This window comes from Euprymna scolopes, chromosome 29 (genome assembly GCF_053919585.1).
Source record: "Euprymna scolopes isolate OS-2025 chromosome 29, ASM5391958v1, whole genome shotgun sequence".
Taxonomy (NCBI): domain Eukaryota; kingdom Metazoa; phylum Mollusca; class Cephalopoda; order Sepiida; family Sepiolidae; genus Euprymna; species Euprymna scolopes.
Genome location: NC_136510.1, coordinates 35,621,674 through 35,636,746, shown reverse-complemented (window position 1 = coordinate 35,636,746; position 15,073 = coordinate 35,621,674). Strand labels below are relative to the sequence as shown.

Genomic DNA, 15,073 nt, shown 5'->3' with positions numbered 1-15,073 from the left:
ATTGACAATCGCTGCTGATACAAGTACTTGTTTACAAATTGCACTGAACAATGCAAACACAAAAAGATATATATTGTGTTATGCTTCACTTGTTGAATGTGTGTGTGTGTGTGTGTGTGTGTGTGTGTGTGTGTGTGTAGTTGGGGCACTGCCACTAGTGCCCAGATCTAAGTTAAATTCAAACTTTTCAAAAAAAGAATCTCGGTTCAGACTATGTCATACAATCGCTCTGAACTCATTTCTTTCATCTCCTTAAACAATACTAACGCTCTCATTTGCTCCATCTCTTAACTGTGTCCCAAAAATGTACTCACACTTCGAATGATAATAAAACCTTTATTAACAGAATGAAATGGAATAGTTTCAAATACCAAAGACAAATGTAATTGGAGAATCATGTTTGCAAATGTTCAAATTGATGAACATTATTGTCCAGACAATGGTGATACCATGGACCAAAGTATTCACAAACGTCATAAAAAATAGATCATAAAGAAATACATTTTTTTTTTTAGACAGCCCGTATATTTACTTTTGATCAGATATCCTAAATTTAAAGTCTATTTCTCAAACTAACACTGAAACTGGCTACATATGCTTTTGTTTCTCCGCTCACTGTACCATCATCGTCCGGCCATCCAAAAGCTAGCAATTAATTGTCATGAATGTCATTCGGTTATTTGTGTCAAGGGGAGACAAGTGCTAGGAGTTCATCAGAAGACATTCCATTAAATTACCTGTAAAACGAGTCCAGGTGTCCAACATTGTAGTGATAGGATGGAGGTTGAAGCTTGGCCGATAGTGAGAGACCCATTAGATTGGAAACTCTTATGCCCCATCTAAATGAGAGAGAGACTAGTGGTAGTTGCAGCAACAATACTCCATACATGGGTAAAAGGTAGTTTTGTAGAGGTACAAGATACTCTCAAGTACAAATAATTTTCTAGCATGGTACAGGGAGCCTGCCTTCTTTGCAGCAACATTGCTAATCCTTTTTGATCATGGTTTTGAGGTCTTGGCTGTGGGGGTGGCCATAGTCCACAGTATGCCACATCGGTGCAGTGAAACTAAAGGATTAAGATTTCATAAACTAAAAAGATTAATAAGTTTAGGAATTTATTATAAAGAAACGACAGCTTTCATGCAATTCAAAAAGGAGGAAGATTTTATCAGCTTATCCTTGGCAACTTCTTGTCTTATGACCCAATATTCTCATATGTGGACTTAATTCTAAATTTTAACTTGCATCTCAACAAGACCTTTCTGTTGAGACATCAATGCACGAGTGAAGAAAATAAATCCGACAGCACATGTACTAGAAAAAGGCAATATTAAAAGAATAACCAAATCTATCCGTACATAAATATAGCAGTTTTATTTAGAATGGAAAAAACTTTCTGACCAAAGCCACCAGAGTCAATGCCATTGTTAAGGCAGCCTTTTCCCAGTTAACTTAAGTATGGCTTTGGTCCTGTACAGTTCTGGGAGATTCACTTTCCTAGACCTTTCCATCTCCCTTTGAGGGGTTTGTTATTCCTAATTGTTTTAGGTGCCCTTATAGGAGAATACTTAGGGAATTGCTCAGGCATTTTTTGCTCTTACTCTAGGATGCTGACTCTTCGAATCCTATTTTTTGACCCTTATACCACATCATTTTGCCATGAGAGAGAGAGATAAATATTGAACAACCTTTTGTCTTTTGGTGAGGAGCAAAGTGTAGTATCTGTTTTGATGCTATATTTAGTGCTTTCTGTTATTAGTTGGTTACAGAGAAGGAGATGGAGTACATTAAAGAAAGATTTTTTGACCAAATCCAGAATAACCCTTTTTTTTTTTGTTTGATAGCTGGATTTTTCCACATTAAAAACTGACCTTGTGTCTATCTCTGCACTAGTGTAGGGGCAAATAAGCAAGGGTGGAAGAAACAAAAGTAAATAATGATGAGCTAGAATGGGATTTTAAATTGTAAGTAAAAATTATTCTTCTAGACATCTATTATATAAATCTCACCTGTCTGTTTAAATGCCTAAAACTTTCGACACAGGCGACGGATTTTCACGAGATCAATATCATTTCGACGACAAATATAAAAAAAAATTGGCCCAAAAACATTAATTCCTTCACTCTCAACTGAGCACTTTTCTACAGGGAGGAGTTGCTTTTTTTTGCTGATATCTTCGAAAGTCAACCCCTCTTTTCGATTGACTAGCCATAATTTAAACCTTTGCCACTTTTTTTCCCACCCCACTTTCTTTTCCTTCTTCGCGGTACAGGTTTGAGCATGCCTGCTTTCTACCACTTTTTTTTCCTCCTCAACACATACTTCCAAACACCCGGGCAATTCCGGGCACCCAGGCTAGTATTCTTTATAATTTAACTTAAGTCCTATAAGCTTCCTCGTTACTTTGTCATTCCAGTATGAGGCTGTTATTGATGCAAACTGTTCTCATGTCTCTAATAACATGCCTAAAACAAAAATGGAGTTAGCTCCCTTTGATTGTACTATATCGCTCTAACAAGTGCAAAGTGTAGTATCTGTTCTTCAGATGCTACACTTCAATTTCTTGTTCTGTCACTGGAGGAGAAATCCTTCACGACTGAGACAATTTTAATTTTTTTTCCTTTTCACCACATTAAAAAAAACGACCCTGGTGTCTAACTGTCCCGTGGGGAGACATTGTAAATAGGGACTTCTCTGTAAATAAGTTTCTGTATACATATATCCTGTTGCTATATTTAGTGATCCGTGTCATCTAGTGAGATGTCCATTGCTTAGCAGCCAAAGATAGCCTTCATTTAACTGCAAGAAATCTGTATAATAATGTTATGACTGACAAGTGTTCATTTAGCAAATTGAGTCTCCAGTTGTGCCTGGGTTACTACATAATGTAAATCAATACTAGCAGATGCTAATCTAAAAAAAAAAAAAAAGATTTAAAACAGAAAAAAGAAAAAAAGACCCAACTTCATTTGTAGGTGGTTAGGAATGTTTGGATGATTAATCTGAATAAAAACAAAGCAAAACTTTTTTTTTTTTTTTTTTAGGATATCAGAATCAGGAAAAATTTGTGCCTTATTTCCCCAATGCTAAAACAATTTTTTTTTTTTTTTTAATTTGCTTTTGTTTAAAAACTTAACTTTCCATGAATCGTATTCATGATTAAATAATAAATATTTATTTATTTTAAACTAACAGTAAAACTATAATCTATTTCCATAAGTGTCATTTCTGAATTTTTGAGATGAGGATTCGTTATTCGCATTACTGTTCTCATCTTGGGTGTGATTTCTGGTTCGAAATTCTGTCCAAATTCCTGAGTTCGACAAGATATACCTGAAACGAACTGGAGGTTACATCGACCAAAACATTATGAAAATCACAGTCAAGATGAGAACAGTAATCTGATAAATCCAATTAATACGAATCCCACAAGTGTATTTCTTTTTTGTACCCCCCCCATTTATATTTACAAAAAAACAAAATTAGAAAAAAAATATTGAAAAAAATATTGAAATCGTCCCATCACTAATAAGGGGGGGTCGTGGTAATAATTCTAACAAATGAAAAAAAAAAAAAAAAAAAAAAAATGTTCTTACCGTTATAGGTAATTTTTTTTTTTTCCTCACTTCAAAATTGGATTATCATTGTTTCATGCGAACACAATGTTTAGCTAAAAGAGAAAAACACACAAAAAATATTTCAAGGATTACGAACTTTATACATCTCAACTATTTACATAAGTTTAAAAAAACAAAAAACAAAAAGACTGTATTACAAACTAGCCAAGGACACATTCAAATCCTTGACCGTTTTGTTAGGAAAAAAGTGCTAGCTGATACTACATTTCAGCTTTTCTGTCCTCGGCCGGAATCTGAGTAGCCAATAAGAAGAAAAAAGAAGGGGGGGGGGGGTAACTCCTTTTTGAATTATTTGGACTACTGTTCTCATCTTAAGTGTCATTCTCACAACGTTTTGGCTGATGTAATCTTCGACCTTTTTTCTGGTCAAACTTGGGAATCTGCACAAAATTCTGAAAAGCCCCCCTTTATTTAAACCAACAAGATAGCATGCTCTCGTTTCATTAGCCATGACAAAGTAGAAATCTTAAGTAATACATAATTGTATTCTTAGTATCGCCTGCACTGAAGATTGGACCTTCAACCTCCAGAAGAGTGTCACAATTTAATTTTACCCAATACTTTATTTGTTACACTATCGGTCCTTGTGCGAATAACACTCAAGATGAGAACAGTAGTCTAAATTATCCAAATTATCAATCCTCATCTCAAAATTTTAGAAACAGAATTTGGACGATAATAAGCAATAAAAGAAAATATTTTAAATAATTTGAAAATAGTTAAATTAGTGAAAATACAGGATGGGACAAAAAAAAATGGGACTACAGCTTTATTTTAAAACTTTTATTGAAAAAAAATCAATTCACGTAACTTGATTATGTAGTAGAGCTGACATCTATTCAATGTAGCTGCATTCAGCCTCAATCACCGCCTCAATACGGTTCCGGAACTGGGAGCATGCCTTTTCCACAAGCACTAGCAGGAGCTCGGTGGATGACGGCGATCAGACTGGCTTTGATGTTGTGGGAGGTCATGTTGGTGATGTTCTTGACGTATGACCAAAAGTAGTTTAGCGGGTTGAGGTCAGGGGAGGAGGGAGGTGAGAGAAGGGTACAAACTCATAGCACTCCTTCTGAAACCAAACCTGGGACTCCTTGGACTTGTGGGCCGATTGCACCAGCGGATCACCACACTCTTCAGCACATCCAAGTACACTTTCGTGTTGACTTTCAAGCCAACTTTGAAACTGAGGTGGCATGATATGGCCCTCACTTGAAACCATGTAAAGAGCATAACTGTAATGGGACACTTTGTTTTAATCAGCCGAAACACGTCACTGTTATTCATGACAATCCAGTGATACATTTTGAGGATGCTGGCAATGGTCCTGTTGTCAAAACTTTGATCGGTAGAGAGCAGGAGTTGCAAGGCAGTGCATCTCCAATCTCACTCATTGGACATTGTGCAACTTTCAGACATGATAGAAGACTCCTATTGCTCTTGGGATTTGTACACAACTGGCCAACTAGTATATGGTTTGCAACAAACAAGGCCGATAGCCATTAATCATGTGCTCTCGTGTAATGAATGAATGCGTTAATGTAGGATTGACATGAAATTCTTAAAGATAAACCAAAATGACTGAAAAATGGGCTGAAATGACTTAAATAAATAAAAAATAAATGACTTAGAATGACTTTAATGAACTTAAGGATGAATTGAATGACCGTAAGAATGACTTGAACGCTTAAAAAATAACTGGAATCCTTCAAAAACAACTTGAATGTCTTTGAGACTGACTGGTTGTAATGTGGGGGATCATTTTTCATTAAATTCATACAGAAAAGTGATCCCTCACTTTATATCACAATAAGTACAGCATGTAGTAAGACCAGATACTACACTTTGATCTTTATATTCAATTTATTTCGTGAAAATGAAAATTACAATCAAAATAATTCAATGCAAAATTAAAATAAAAGCAAAATTCAAATTTACAAAACAAATTTAGGCACAAGGCCCTTTAAGATCTGGGTGGGGGAGTGTTGCAGTGTCTTTGTTACTACAGTGAAAATAGAGTCTTTGGCGACTTTACTCTTGACTGGCAACATTTACCACAATACCTCATTCACTCTGTGGACTCTAAACTAATGAAAACCTCAGCGTTTTTGCAAAAAAGCTTGGCCAAAAGGCCAAGAAAAGCTTAAAAAGCTAAGAACAGCATATATTAACAGATCTTTGATCTTAACCAAAAAGGCCAAGCACAAAAGTGTTACGGACAGACCGACCGACTTAAAACGTTTTTCATCAAACGAAAATGGAATCATGTCTTTTTTAGCGCAATAATTATACCATTCCACCCTGTATTTTAATGTCGGTAAATAGAAATAGAAACCTTGCATATTTATTAATAAAGACAACAAACCACCAAAAAGTGTTAAAGAAACAAATGTACAACAAATAAATGTTACCAAAAGCAAGAGAAGTTACTTTTTTACCTACCTGTATAATGTTTTCGGATTTCAAATTATTTTAAAGTGTTTATTCAGTTTGACACACAAACAGTGCCAAGTTGCTAAGTTAGAACAAGAAAAAGACGGCTGACATGAGATGTCATCTAGGGAGACATGACAGAATTGTTCAAACCTCAAAAATGAAACAAAATACTGGTAGAAACCCAATAACTGTCATCGTGACAGTTATTGGGTTTTTACCAGAACAAGCAACCTGGCACTACTTATTTTTCAAGCTGAACAATTGAAGCATACATGGTCCACCATGAGTGCATGGTGAACGAGGCATAAAAAAAAAAATGACTAAGTTCAGCACCCCCCCACCCCCACCCCAGCCGACCATTTACCTCCAAAAGACCCCAGGTGATGTCAAATTCTGGTGAAAATGAACAAACAGTGCAGTTTTAGACTTTAACATATGTAAATTTGAGTTCTGCACCATTCGTTCATTCGTCTGTCCGCACTTTTCTTAATAACTATGCCTTGGAATTTAAAAAAAATTTTGCACAAATATTAAACATGATATGAGTAAAAAACAGTAACAACGGATTTTCTGGGAAAACTCCCCCCCCCTCCCCAAGATGTGGCTTTCAGATTAAAATGGCTAAAATTGACACTTGCTTAAAAAAAATAAATAAATAAATAAATAAAAAAAAAAAAAATAATAATAAAAAAAAAATAAATAAATGATGCCTTGGATTTTAATAAAACTTTTTGAAAAGTTATAACTAACTGATTTCTATATAATTTTGTTTGTCTATACTTCGCGATAACTCTTGGGTGTGCCCAGGGGCTCTTTTAGGGCTAATAAAAACACTTCATTTTGGAGACTATTTTACCATATTTGTCCAAAATTTTCTGTGTATGTCTATTTCGCAGTTTTGCATGGTGCTGAACTCAAATTTAAATATGTTAGCCTAAAACTGCACCGTTTGTTCACAAGGATTTGACCTCCCTTGGGGACTTTTCAGGCTAAATGTGTGGGTGGAGGGTGGGGGAAAGAAGAGAGAGAGAGAGAGGGGGAAAGGAGAGAGAGAAAGGGGGGGAAAAGGAGAGAGAGAAAGGGGGGGAAAAGGAGAGAGAGAAAGGGGAGGAAAAGGAGAGAGAGAAAGGGGGGAAAAGGAGACAGAGAAAGGGGGGGAAAAGGAGAGAGAGAAAGGGGGGGAAAAGGAGAGAGAGAAAGGGGGGGAAAAGGAGAGAGAGAAAGGGGGGGAAAAGGAGAGAGAGAAAGGGGGGGAAAAGGAGAGAGAGAAAGGGGGGGAAAAGGAGAGAGAGAAAGGGGGGGAAAAGGAGAGAGAGAAAGGGGGGGAAAAGGAGAGAGAGAAAGGGGGGGAAAAGGAGAGAGAGAAAGGGGGGAAAAGGAGAGAGAGAAAGGGGGGAAAAGGAGAGAGAGAAAGGGGGGGAAAAGGAGAGAGAGAAAGGGGGGGAAAAGGAGAGAGAGAAAGGGGGGGAAAAGGAGAGAGAGAAAGGGGGGGAAAAGGAGAGAGAGAAAGGGGGGGAAAAGGAGAGAGAGAAAGGGGGGGAAAAGGAGAGAGAGAAAGGGGGGGAAAAGGAGAGAGAGAAAGGGGGGGAAAAGGAGAGAGAGAAAGGGGGGGAAAAGGAGAGAGAGAAAGGGGGGGAAAAGGAGAGAGAGAAAGGGGGGGAAAAGGAGAGAGAGAAAGGGGGGGAAAAGGAGAGAGAGAAAGGGGGGGAAAAGGAGAGAGAGAAAGGGGGGGAAAAGGAGAGAGAGAAAGGGGGGAAAAGGAGAGAGAGAAAGGGGGGAAAAGGAGAGAGAGAAAGGGGGAAAAAGGAGAGAGAGAAAGGGGGAAAAAGGAGAGAGAGAAAGGGGGGAAAAGGAGAGAGAGAAAGGGGGGAAAAGGAGAGAGAGAAAGGGGGGAAAAGGAGAGAGAGAAAGGGGGGAAAAGGAGAGAGAGAAAGGGGGGAAAAGGAGAGAGAGAAAGGGGGGAAAAGGAGAGAGAGAAAGGGGGGAAAAGGAGAGAGAGAGAAAGGGGGGAAAAGGAGAGAGAGAGAAAGGGGGGAAAAGGAGAGAGAGAGAAAGGGGGAAAAGGAGAGAGAGAAAGGGGGGAAAAGGAGAGAGAGAAAGGGGGGAAAAGGAGAGAGAGAAAGGGGGGAAAAGGAGAGAGAGAAAGGGGGGAAAAGGAGAAAAAGGGAAGAGAGAGAGAGAGAGACGGGGTAGAAGGAGAGGAAAGGAGAAAAGAAAGCACAAAAGAGAGAGAAACAGTGGAGATATACTTGACAAAATACAAAAAATCTAAAATATTTACAATCAACCTCGGCTTCACTCAAAAACACCATTTGTACATTTACCATTCAAAAAACAAACAATGGAAAATTCCAATCACTTAATGCAGAAATAGATATTAAATTATGCAGTGAAAATTTACACAACAGTATTATTTTGTAGCATCTTTATTTAACCTCAATCAAATGAAAATATTAACCCCGACGGTCGCAACCAAGTGAAGGAATCAATAGAAATGATGAATAAACCTGTTTGAATTTATTCAACCGATTTTTATTGGCGTCCTGACAATTCTTCCGTTACAATTGCCAAAACAGTTAACTACTCGTCAGGTTTTTATGAATCTTTTACTAGACACAACTTTAAACAAGACGTTAATGTTATTGACGCATTTGCGGTCAGATAGTTCTACCATGTCATTTTATTTATTTTTTTTTCAGTCACTTGTATATTTATTTATTTATTTGTCCTTCGGGGCCCTGTGGCACAGTGGATGGAGACGTGAGTCGCTATGGTCCCAGGTGAGCATTGTCTGAAGATAGCGGTTCCAATCCTACCCAAAAGCAGGCCAGAGGATTAGTTCGTCAAAAACGTGGTGAGACGAGAACTCTGCAAGGCAGTAATTACTGAGGATACAGTTAAGAGACTCCCCATTCCTGTCCCGTTGTGGTTAACCATTTAAAGAAGGCCAAAGGAATAATTGGCTGAAACTTGGTGAAAAGATAGCAACTATGAAGATGAGGATAACAGTCCGCAAATAAATAAATATACAACTTCCTCATCTCAACGATTCCAATAAAAGAATGCTTAATCAGTAAGACTATGACAACAGCATATTCTTTTAATTATTTTGACTCTCGGGTATGTATCAGTTAATATCTTACTTTTTTTTTTTTTTTTTTTTTACACAGTGGTCACCACTTATCAAGGCCCGGAAGCCTTTACTCCTGATCTGAAATGGAACACATACATCAAGTCTGGCTGGAAAGATGGTGGGATCCTTCTACCGCTCCAGAAGATATCTCACTACTGATGCAATTCTCTATCTATATAAAAGCCAAGTACGTCCAAGGATGAAATACTGCTGCCATATCTGGGCAGGAACTGCTAAAAACAGCTTATCCTGCCTTGACAGAGTACAAAATAGACTTCATGGCTTAGTGGGGGATGCCCTTTTCTCTACCCTGCAACGTTTCTCCCACAGAAGAGACGTTGCGAGCCTATCCTTGTTTTATCGTTATTTCCATGGCAGGTGCTCGTCTGAACTCCAATCTCTGGTCCCCCCTTGCCAATCTTTCACGAAAAACACCTGTTTTTCGATAGAGTGATGTGGTTCTCGGTTGATTAACTGTGTCTAACCGTGTCGAATATAAAATCGAGAGTCAAAATAATGAAAAGAATATTCACTTGTTAAAGGCCTAATAATCAGTCACAAGTATTGCCAATTTAGTGCCCCCCGCCAATGATATCTGGAAATTTTATTTAGAATCTAGCTAGCAAAATTTGGATCTAGTGGTTAGCTTCCCCCCGCCCCCGTAGATTTTGTTTTCCACCTACACACAGGTTCATATTCCATCTGATCCCCACGGAGAAAAGTGATGCAATTCCTCATCTGCCTGCATCCATTAATATCATGCCACAGTGATGACCATCCTTAGTTAACTTTAGTCTCTGATCGATTCTTCACCACTATTATTTGAGAGAGTGGTTTGAATCTACTTTCGGCCAGTCAAGTCAGCTGGATATCCGATCAAACTTCCTGCCATTTCATATATGTCCACAAAGACTTTGACACTTTCATATAAACTTTTTAGCACAGATTATCAATTCCCATCTCCAAAATTCAGAAACATAATATGTATGCAATGTTTAAAAGGCGGCAAATTTCCAGAGATACTATGTAGGGAGTTGAGCAGCAAGATGTCTGTTCACATTACACTTGAACTTCTGCATCTCAGTAAAGTCAGGGAAACAGGAACTTGAGAGAGAATTCCAAAGTCTAGCAGTTTGAGAAAAGAAATGGAGTAGAAAGCTTTACTACATCTAGGGATTTCTACAGTGTAGGGGTGGGATTTTGCTGATTGCCGGGTTAGTCAGGGATATTTACGCTGAAGGGGTACAAAGGCACAGGGATGTGACATTTCGTCTTCGTCGATATTAGAAAGGTTGACAGAGTAGAACTTATTAGGTTAAGAAAATTCTTGCGGAATTTTTAATTTTCATTTCAAATAAGTTTTCCTTATAATACCTTTACTTTGTATATCATTTTGAAGAACTTTTTTTTTGCTATAATCGTTTAAATTACAAAGCAAATTCGCACAATTATCTCATTTCAATTCAAGATAGGCCGAAAAGCTGCTGAAACAGCTCGCGATATCAACAAAAAATAAGGCCCAGGAACCACAATTGAACGTACAGCACAATGGTGGTTTAAGAAATTTCGTGGCAGCAATGAGAGTCTTGAAGATGATGGGCGTAGTGGTTGGCCATCGGATGTTGACAACGATCAATTATGCGCTTTAGTAGAAGCCAATTAACGCACAACTGTTCGAAAACTTGCTTCTGAATTAGACGTAACACATACGATTTCCAACCACTTGAGAGACATTGGAAAGACAAACAAACTTGATAAATCAGTGCCTCACGAATTGAACAACACCAAAAGAAACGCCATTATGAAGTGTAACCTTCCCTTCTTTTATGCAACAAGAAGGGCCCGTTTCTCGACCGGGTTTTGACTTGCAATGGAAAATGGGTTCTTTACGACAACCAGCAACGCTCAGTTCAGTGGTTAAACGCCAACAAACCTCTACAACACCACCCGAAGCCAGAGTTGCACTAAAAAGAAGGCCATTCTGAATGTTTAGTGGTTTGCAACTGGTCTCATCCATTAGTTTTTTAAATACAGACAAAACCATTACAGCATGGAAGTACTGCCAATAAATGGATGAATGCATCAGAAACTTTGACAACAACACCCAGCATAAGTCAACAGAAAAGGCCGAATTCTCCTCCACGACAATTCCCAACAACATGTTGCTAAACTGATTCTTTAGAAGTTGAACGAATTGAGCTATGAAAACACTGACTTCTATAAGATCATCAAAGTAAAGAGACGTTGTACCTGATCAGTACTAAAATGGGGAGACCATTTCAGAATACCAAGTGCTGTATGTGCTCTTCACTTACCTCAGTATTGTTTCCAGTCATCTAGCACTTCTTGCCACTGGAATCATGCAGTTCCGACTCAGGAGAGGTGTAGTTAAGGATTGCACAACCCTTGTTTCACAATTACATGTGTAGACACATGTAATTGTTACAAGGGTTATCCATTGTCTCTTGAAACTGAACGAAAGGTAAACTAATTTTATTATTACTTTAGAAAAGGTCATTTTATTAATCAACAATTTTTTTTTTTTTAATTCAATGATTGTTTTGATTTTCATGGACAAATATTTAACAATCTGTTCCAATGTTCATTTCAGCTTTTTTCATTAGACTAACCTAATGTTCAACAAGTTAGATTCTGTTTCTAAATCCCAAGTTGTACCCAATCCACCCAATCGGAAGTTGATTTCTTCTTTCTTTTATTTATTATCACATTTAAAAGACAAATAATTTTACATCGGAATTCCCAAAATGTTTTATATATATATATATATATATATATATATATGCACTAGCATATATTTTTGTATTGTTGATTTTTTTTTTCTTTTGTATCTAAGCTCCACCTTATATGTTGAGCTTTTTATTATCTCGATAAGTCTTCATTTAAAAAAAAAAAAAAATCTTTTTAAAAATAAAAAAATTCGAATTTTTATGTTCTTATAATTCTAATATTATATATACTAGCATTTAAGCCTGGCGTTGCCCGGGTGTTTGGAGGCGTGTGTTGAGCAAAAAAAAAAAAAAAAAAAAAAAAAAAAAAAAAAAAAAAAAAAAAAAAAAGTGGCAGTAGGAAGGCAGGCTCGAACCCGTACCGCGAAGGAGGAAAAGAAATGGGGGAAAAAACGCTGTTACAACCACCACCAAACCAGAAGTGACGTAGATTTAAATTAAGGCTAGACAATCGAAAGGAGAGGATGACTTTAAAAAATATCAGTGAAAAAAGCCACCACTCCTTATAGAAAAGTGCCCAGTTGAGTGAAGAAATTAATGGTTTTAGCCAATTTTTCGGTATTTTCGTCTGAAAAATCAAGCTTCAAAACTATATTGATCTTGGGAAAATTCGCCTCTCTTGAAAGTTTTAAGCAGATATGCAAACATACATACATACATACATTTATATATTGGTAACTAAAAATTTTCGACCCAAACCAATTAAAAAGCTTGCCCTATCTCTGAATACTCTTTATGTAAAATTTCAAATGTTTAGACCAGAAATTGTCTGAGTAATTTGGTAGAGACCGCAGAGGTCAAATTTTTTTTAACTTTGACCCCTTTTATGACCCCATAACATTTGTTTTGGGCTCAAATCAAGTCATTAAGTTAGATCCATGTCCAAGGAACCTATATCTAAAATTTCAATTGTTTAGACCCAAAATTGGCGGAGGAGTTTGGTAAATCGTTGAACTTTGACCCCTTAACAGACAAATTTCTGGCTGAAAATGGATTACAAAGATTTTCCCAAATCCCAGTACCAATTGAGAGTTATTGTGTAGGAAAATGTAGACAGACATGGTTACTTTTATAGATATATAGATATACATAACAGGATCCAAGAAGAATTAGAAGATTCTTTAAATGGAAACTTATCTGGATAATAAAAGCTCAACACGCGCGCGCGTGTAAATAAACATAAGATTTTGTTTTGTGTTTACAATAAAGTTATGAATGAAATGAAATGTTTGTTGCTGAGGAGCGACATTTGCCCAGTGGTATTTCAGCCAATCAAAGCAGCTGTTCTATCTAATATATTATATAAAAAGCAATTGTTTTTTTTTGTTTGTTTTTTTAATATTTTACCTCAGTTAGTTTGAAGTAGTGATGGGACGATTCCAATATTTTTACCGATTCTGTATAAATCTCTAATTATTTAACTATATGGTTTTGATTTTTCATCGATTTTCATAAAAACACATGTTAAATAAGCAGATATGTTCCTAAACGTCAAAATGCACTTGTGGAGGATGATCTATCGATTTTAGCTTCACTGGTAATTTAAAATCAATAAATATTTATCATTATTACTTTAAACAAAATCAAATAAAAATAGACAATTAAAAGAATCGTTTTCGCATCGAAAACAGGCATCAATTTTTCCGATTCCGATACCCCCCCCCAAATCTTCCGATTTCTCCGATTCTGATTAATCGTCCCAACACTAATTTGAAAACATCAAGGGGGCTCCATCTTCTGAGCCTTACTCGATTTTGCTATGCACTAGATTTATAGAATAGATGTTGCCCCTTTACAGGTTGCTATTTGTACTTTCCTGCAGCTTGCTCTTCCAGTGATTGTGTTTACATAATTTATTAGTTTGTTTTTTTTGTGACACGCATGCGGAACTGCTAAAAAATTCTATGCCAAGGAGCAGTTGGGCACAATTAAAAAGCAGCAATTCTGATCCTAAAATAACCTTAGCATCTTTAATACAGGGTGACCCCCCCCCACAAAAAAACGGGCCCCAACTCTAATTAGGCCCTGTTTTTTAGTGTTTTATCCGAATGAAATGAAACTTTGGTTATAACTAGTTTATTATATTCAAAACATCACATCAAAACACTAAGGTCTTTGGCCTTTTTTTCTTCGTTCTACAGCATATGTTCTAGATGGCCTCCATTTAGCTCCGTGCATTTCTTGAGGCGCAGCGTGAAGTTGTCCATGACGTTCTTACAAACCGAATTGGTAATGGCTCTCATCTCCTCCCTGATGGCTTCCTCGAGTTCCATGATGGTTCTGGGTTTCCCTGCGTAGACTCTGTCCTTAAGATAGCCCCAAAGAAAAAAATCTGAAGGGCTTAGGTCCGGGCTTTGGGGTGCCCACTCAAAATCAGTCTTGAGACTGATCATTCGGCCTCCGAAGTTCTCTTTCAGCCAATCTCGGGACAGGTTTGAGAACTTGCTCCGTCCTGCTGGAACCAGAACTTGCTCATGAGCGATGGGTAGATGGTCTGGAGCTCACTCTTGAAGGTTTTGAGGACCTCCATATACCGCTCCTTGGTGACTGTCACTGCTGCACCAGATTTTTCGATGAAGATTGGTCCGATGATGCCTCTGGCTGATATTGCAGCCCACACCGTGCACTTAGGAGAGTGCAGGGGCTTGGTGGCTACTTCATTGGGTCTAGAGGACCGCTAGAAGACATTTGTCTTGGAGTTCGCCTTTCCATCAAGATGGAAGTGGGCTTCATCTGAGGTTCAAAGGAGGTTAAGGAAACTTGGTGTCTCCTTGATCTTCTCCAGCATTTGGACTGCCATAGCCCTCCTCTGCTTCTTGTCTGAGGCTGTAAGGGTCTGCATCCCTGATATCATTCACCAGCACTCTCCTGCAAGTCTCACGGGACATACCGAGGGACTGACTTCACTTACGCACAGAGCGTTTCGGACTCTGCTGGAGAGACTCTCTCACTCTTTTGACCAGCTCGGCTGTTCGCTCCTTGGGATGCCCCGAGTGGCTTGGACGATTCTCTCTGGCAGCGTTGAGGTTCTCCATGGTCCCATACTTCTCGTTCTGAATTCTGCTTTTGGATGGAGCCTTTTCACATTCGAACTGACGCATGAAACTGTCCTGGGTTT

At 37.9% G+C, this 15,073-nt stretch overlaps 1 protein-coding gene across 11 annotated transcripts in view; it reads right to left on the bottom strand.

The window, feature by feature from the left end:
* LOC145252582 (sterile alpha motif domain-containing protein 3-like) overlaps nucleotides 1–15,073 on the bottom strand; it is a 229,355-nt gene that overhangs the window by 14,417 nt on the left and 199,865 nt on the right. For 7 of the 11 annotated variants that reach the window (XM_080112235.1, XM_080112239.1, XM_080112236.1 and 4 more), the window contains exon 2: nucleotides 3,598–3,671. The exons of 3 other annotated variants lie outside the window; for them this stretch is intronic. The gene's annotated coding sequence lies outside the window, so the exon portion shown is untranslated. Of the gene's footprint in view, nucleotides 1–3,597; nucleotides 3,672–11,523; nucleotides 11,680–15,073 lie in introns of all 11 variants that reach the window. One more of the 11 variants, XM_080112238.1, reaches the window with a different exon arrangement.